Here is a 7222-nt window from a genome sequence, read left to right as displayed (position 1 = left end):
GATGTCCAAATCTTGGAGGACTGAAGTCAAACTGAACAGGGCCTTTAGTATGCTGTGGTGGAAGTATATGCAGATGGGAAATTTATTTCTTTTTGCTCCAGTCATAATGATAGATAGTGTGTAAAGATATTTAAACTATGGCATTGGTTCTTTGGAACATGAGGCAGCTCCGCCTCAAGCTCTGAGTGTCACCTCAAGCAGAGTCATGCAGAGAGACAAGGTTGCACTTCAGGATGGTGTTCAAGATTTAAAATCTGGCCTTGATCCCTAACTGGGACTTCATTTTCCTTCTCTACAAAAGAAGAGTGAAATAATGCCTTGTTTTCCATCAGCAGATTTGACTCTGCTTGGTACTGACTTTAATGGATTTATTGAGGGATTATCATGTAACTCATTTTTTGAAATGAAGACCTGTTATGAGAGCACAAAACTGGGATACCTACCCCTTATGAATGTATGTATGTATGTATGTATGTATGTCCTACATTTATATAGGACACATTTTTTATTAGAAGTTTGTCCTCACATGTCACTAAACAGCTGAAGGAGGGAGGATATGCGTCTGCAGAAAGAGACATAGTACCCAGTTACAACATCAAAAAAAACCCCATGTTGCACAATTCCTACTGTCTCAGACTGGATAAATGCTTTCTTTCCTTGCTCCCAGGAGGACCTCCTTGAGTGTTTCCTGGGTCTAAATAGAGCTCTGTTGGAAATGTTGGTTGGTTGTGAAATTCTCAATATTGCTTCTTGTTCATTTCTTCAATTTGAGATTTATTCATTAATAGAAATAGCAAAAGGATCCAGAGAGAAATCCTGCCTTTTATGCACAGTCACTGTAGTGGTGAAATTGGAGGGTATCTTGAGCCACAGATACATGCCTACTGCAGTGTTCCTGCTGACATGATAAAGACATGATTATGCAGTTCAGTTGCCTGTTGCTAGTTCATTTACTGATGCCCTTATTTTCCAGTTCACCGTTTTATTCTTACTGGCATCTCCTTCCCATTGCTATTCTGCAACAGTCAGCCAGCCTCCATCACACGGCTCTGCCAAAAGCTTTGCCAAGACAAATAGGAGGAGAGTGTATGCTTTTCACTTTGAGGCCAAAAAAGTTTAATTACAGTCACTGTCAAAGCCCTAGATTTCAGGATGCAAAATTTCATCCCCTCTGAGTCAAAACCAGTGCCTTTTCCCATTCAGGATCACTAATACAGATAGGACAAATAAGGAACTGAGAGGTACTCCCTACACCATACCCAAGGATCCTTTTCCTTCCCCTTGCAGCAGAGAGACCCTTCTCACTCTCAAGCCTAAGAGCAATCCTGACTAAGCTCCAAGTGCTTTTATGACAACCTTTTTACTGGATGTATTTCCAGGTCCCTCAGAATCCAGGTCTCATGGCAGAGGCATTGCTGAGCCCTTGTCCTGGGGTGGCATCCCTTGGAGATTCAGTTGAGCTGTCTCATTCAGCCACAAATTTTTTAAATCTTCCCTGGGGACAAGATACTCATAGAAAACTGAAGAGAGGCAACCTTAGGGAGTTTATTATTATTATTCATGATGCTGTCTTACAGCAACACTCAAAGGTCAATGGCACTCACTGTTAACACCTTAAATTTGGCTCCTCTAAAATTATTTTTCACACAGCTTTCACTGAAGGAACTGGAAAAGCCTTATAGGGACATTCCCAACCTTTGTATGCCCATATATGTGGCTGACTCAAAAGATGCTGTCAACTCAAGTATTGCCTAAAATTAGACTTTATTTACTGATTACTGTTCCTATGTTATTTTTTAAGTTTAAAAAAAGCTTTGGCTCCTCTGCTAGCAGCTATCTTCTCCTGTTTGAAAGCATCCTAGGAGGAGCTGCGGACTTGAGGCCAACTGTTGTGAAGAGGCAACTGTGACTCTCAGTAACTAACTCAAAGATTTCATCCTTTCTCTGACCCTTACAATGAGCAAGGTTATGTCAGAGATGGGTGTTGAGGAGGTCTTGGCATTTACCCAGGTAGTTTTAGCCAAGTTTCATCTTTACTGGTGATACCAGGGCATGTACAGCAGCACACAGTGATAGTGCTGAGCCTCTGCTGCTCCAAACCCATGTACCTGCTCTTGCACAGACACAGGAGGAGCCACCAGCCTTCAGCAAGGCTCTTACAGGAATTGTAACTGCATTGTCAGAGCAGTGTGAAATGAACTTGGATAGTCAAAGCATTTCTGTGCCCATTACCTGGGCTAGCTTGCCTGTAACACCCCCACCCTGCAGCCTTGCTTGGATGCAGCATTCAAATGTGTCCTGGTGTTAATTTTAGCCCAGTCTGTGGGCCTTGATTCTGGGTAGTGTTGGACTATCAGAACAGAAGGCATTTTGGTGCTAAACAAAATCAGTTGTATATGGCTATTCATTAACTTCAGTGGTAGTATTTGCAAAACAGTTTGAGATCTGCTTCTTATCAAGTAGCCTGACATCAGGCCACTGGCACGACTGTATTCTGGTGAAGAAGAAGTCAAAAACTTAGTGCTTAGGGATATTTATAATTTATCTTAGTAGATTTTTATATCCATGGGGATAGAACAGAAGGGTTCTTGATGACATCCTCAGGCCAAAGATACACCTGCTTCTAAGCTTCTTGGAAAGTCCTAGTTGTAAAGAGGCAACTACAATATCTCATTTCTACATGCCTTTGTTCTTCAGTATCAGGAGTTAAGAATAAAGGCAGTATTTCCCTTCAGATGAAATTTTTCCTGTGATACTGATAATATATGTTGGTGTGTGTGTAGCAGCACCATCCATAGCCCCTGTCACATCTGTAATGTTGAAAAAGTAGAAGAGAGATGAAGGAAACAATCCAGTGAATAAATTCATTAAGTGCATGCTTTGCAATTGCAGCAACCCACAGTGAATGGGAATGACTGAGAAATATGGGTATTTTGTGTCATGGAGACTCATAATTTCTTCACTTATTGGCTGGCAAGTTTTGTGGGTTTATCTGTACTTTGATTTATTCACCCAGTCTTTCATCTTGACTGTATCAAAATCTACTCCAGATGCTGCAGATCTGAATTAGGAGGACCAGATCCTGCAAAAATCCTAAGAGTAAACATTAGTTTTGTATTAGTATCATCTTCTCCTAAAAATGAAGTGTTTTCAAATAAAACACCATCGGCCTCTGGCTTAGAGAAATGTTTGTTGTTCTTGTATACCAGAGATGCTGATGAAAAACAACTTCATGTACCCATCTAATTTAATGCTACTATTTACTATAATGTACTGCTTGAATTGCAGTAGCACTTAGGATTCCTAGTCACAGACTAGGGCACTGCTGTGCTAGACACCAGGCAGGCATAGTACAAAAAAGAAAGTCCCTTCCCTAAAGAATTTGCATACTCTGGCATGAGTATGGTCATTACAAAGACAACAATCTTTTTTTCCAAGAAACGCCTCATCTTGTTCATTATCCCTTGCAATTAGTCTCATGGGGCTCCACTTCCAGCAACATGCACCTGTTAAGTGCAGCCTAGTCAGAGCTTAGAGAGACTTTGATTCTTCTATTTTTTAATGAACAACAAATGGTGCATTAGAGTTGTTTGCTACTTCAAATATTCAGACATCTGAATTTCTAATTGTTTAGCATTAGTCATAACGTAAGTAGGACAGAGCAGGTTCTATATATAGCTCGTTGCCCAGCCATTCAAGATAGATAGTGTGTTTGCATTTCTTCCCATATTTCTTCACTTGAAAGGAGTGAGAATGCAGTTGCTGTACTCCCAAGTACTGCAAATTGTTCTGCCCTCATCTCCTTTTCTCCCAGATATTGAGACTGTTTTCAGAATCATAAGTTTTTAGAAGAAGATTAATTCTCAGTTCTTCTGGTGTTTATTTGGGGATTCTCAGACCTGATTATAAAGCTAAATTATGTCTTTAAGCCTGAAAATTATTTTTTTTTGGTTGGTTTGGTTTGGGTATTTTTTAAAGGAACAGTTGAAGTCATAACAAGATTCCAGGAGCAGAAGTTGCCCTTGGTATTACAGAAGTCTTTTAATTTCAGTGATCATTTTCCCCTCTAGTCAGTTTTCATTTTTCAGTCTCATTCCCATGTTGTATATACTCTTACATATGAATATATAATGTGTTTTACATTACTGCATCCAGCTTTGGGGTCCTCAGCACAGGAAAGACATGGACCTGTTGGAATGAGTCCAGAGGAGGGCCACTAAGATGATCAGAGGGCTGGAACACGCCTCCTTATGAGGAAAGGCTGAGGGAGTTTGGGTTGCTCAGCCTGGAGAAGAGAGGCATCTGGGGAGACCTTAGGGCACTTTCCAGTACCTAGTGGGGGCTGATGAGAAAGGTGGGGAAAAACATTTTAGCAGGGCCTGTTGCAATAGGACAAGGGTTAATGGCTTTAAATTAAAAGAGGGTTGATTTAATTTAGATACAAGGAAGAATTTTTTTTTACGATGATGGTGGTAAAACTGGAACTGGTTGCCCTGAGAGGTGATGGATGCCCCCTCCCTGGAAACCTTCAGATGGGGCTCTGAGTGAGTGGAATGTGTCCCTGCTTATTGCAAGGGGGTTGGACTAGATGACCTTTAAAAAGTCCCTTCCAAACGAAACTATTCTGTGATTATGGAGGAAATCCTGGCTCACAACAAGCACACATGGTGGATGTTTTGCAATTGAATGAGAGCTTCACTTCCTGAAAATTCAAACTCCAGCATTTATTCCACTACCACTTTCTTCAACGGGAGAAAAGTGGATTGGCCATTGAAAAGAACATAGATCCAGAAGTTAGCCCAAATCTCTCCTGCCTGGATGCTGGAAAATGCAACAGCAGCTCAGTTGTGCTCCAATATTTCTCTTGAATTTTCTAGCAGTGCTCGGATCCATTACCCCGGCTGCCTGGCTCCCCCAGGCTCGTGACATGGCTCCAGTGTCAGAGCAAAATGCACCAAACCTTGCTGCTGACACTAATGGCCAATGACAGCCCTGGTGCTGCGCACGCTAAGGTCAAGGCAGGGTCCCTGGTGTCAGTGGTGTGTTTGAAGGCTGAAGCCATCACTGGCCATGGGGACTTTCCCACAGGGACATCCTAGCTGGGCAGACAGGCTCGCATCTGCTCCTGGCCTTTTGTGGACAGTTCTTCACAGACTTCCTGGAGCAAGCCTGCCATCCATGCTGGTTACAGCATTGTGGGCTAGCTGTGCCCCCCCTCCCTGCCCCAAGTTCAGGTCAGTTCTGGGCTCTAACCACCAGGGACAGAGCTGTTCCTGGGGAGAGGCACTGTAGAGTTCCCTCCCTATCCTTCCCTGAAGTTCCACCCTGGTTTCTTCTACTTCCCCTTGGCCCAGTGCCTGCCCTCCCGTGGCTCAGCATCCCCTGTTTTGCTCACTGCAGCCATACCCTGCTATCCATTGTGTCTGTACCACTCTGCCACTCTGAACTGAAGTGAGCCTGGATATCCCAGTGGCTTGTTCCAGATGCGTGCCAGATGCAAACGCAGATCCTTGTCCTTGTCCTTGCCTCACTCTGCACCAAGGACAGACAGACAAACTGGGTACTCAGCTAACCAGCAAAATTTCTTTCATGGCCAAATGTACCCAGACACCAAGACAACCAGGAATACCCGTTGCTTGGTGCTCCTGGGACATGCCTGTTTGATGGATTTCCTTGGTGTTACCAATAACTGAGATTAGTTCCTGTAGCATTATCATTAACAGCACAGCGGGCTCACACATGTGCCTGGGCAGCCTTCTCCAGCCCTTATTTGAGAGCAAGAATAGCAGCTGACAAGTCTTGTGAGGTAAATATAAAGGTCAGCTGTTGTCTCCCTGGATGAGGGCTGTCAGGAGGAGAGAGGCACAGCACTTTCCCACCTCCATGCTGCTCACAGCTTCTGCAAGTCCCTTCCCTGCTCAGAAGAAGAGAGCAATGCTGTGAGGCCTCCAGAAGTGCTTTTAGGCGTGTTCAAGAGGGTATGGGAGCAGCTCCTCCCCGTGTTACCCTCACTGGTGGGAATTGAACAGGCAGGGCTTTGGGTGAAGGGAAGGCTCTGGCTGGGGCAGTAGGTCCATGCTTGGGATTCCTGAGCAGTGCACACTGCCCCTGCTCAACTGGGGGTCAGACCGTCCCTGCAAATCCACCCGTGTGTGAGCTGCTGGGGACGGCTGTGCTCCTCCCAGACATGGTGGAACCAAGAGGATATTCCTAAGGAATTTTTCCTTCTGCTGGGACCCCCAAACCCATAAAATTACATCTTGTAAGCAGACATCAAGGATCAAGAGTAAGAATATGAAGTCGTGAATGAAAATAGTCCTCTGGTTGAGCTTGGTCTCAGATAATGCAAGACTCACTCCTACTTCTTACACAATTCCTGGACAGATATTTGATAAATTTCTTCACCCTCTAGCGTGTTTTTCCCACTGGAAAGTTTGGGAAGTTAAAGTGCTTTACTCTCTCTCTCATGGGACTGTAGGGAAATCTGATACAAATCATAGGTGGAGCTCTGCTGTAAGACTGAGGTGCACCACAGAAAATCTCTGTGACAGGAGCATGTGACTTCCTTCCCAGAGCAATGTGATTGAAAAATGAAAGAGAAATTAAAAGTGAAGGAGAGAATTTTGAAGACTTCTGGGGTCAGAAGCAAGGGCAGATAGCTGAAATCCTTATCAGTTTAATTTTTCATCCTGGTCTACAACATACTTTTTTGTATATAATTGATTTATTTTGATTTATTTTTATAACTCACTTTAATTGAGGTTATCTATGATTATTCTAGCAAATTCAGTCTGCTGAAGAATAATAGGCAAATGTATTTTGTTCTTAAGGTGACTTATCACCTTCAGGCAGAGTAAGATACCCTGAATTTTATTTTTCTTTTTCTCTCAGCTGTCCTAGAATCCATAATATTTATAACTATCAGATACAAATTTCTTTGTATCAAGACTACCAAAAGGTGAAATGGAAGTGTGATGTACACATGTCAGTGCATGATTACTGGCATCTCAGAGTGGGTGAGATGAGCTGAGTTCACCTGAAATAGTCAGACTGTAAGATCGTGTGTCTGACCACATGGATCAAGAACGATGGGGATCACATGAAGGGGTACTGTGAGATGTGGAAATGTTTGCTGAACTCACCAATGCAAAAAATCCTTGCTGCCTTCTGACAAAGTGGCAATGAAATATTGCACTGTGGTAGAAAGTTGATCTACATCTGG

The sequence above is a fragment of the Lonchura striata genome, chromosome 2 (assembly GCF_050655825.1).
Source record: "Lonchura striata isolate lonStrDom1 chromosome 2, ASM5065582v1, whole genome shotgun sequence".
Classification (NCBI taxonomy): Eukaryota; Metazoa; Chordata; class Aves; order Passeriformes; family Estrildidae; genus Lonchura; species Lonchura striata.
The sequence above is the reverse complement of the archived record's forward strand: the minus strand, read 5'-3'. Positions refer to the sequence as shown.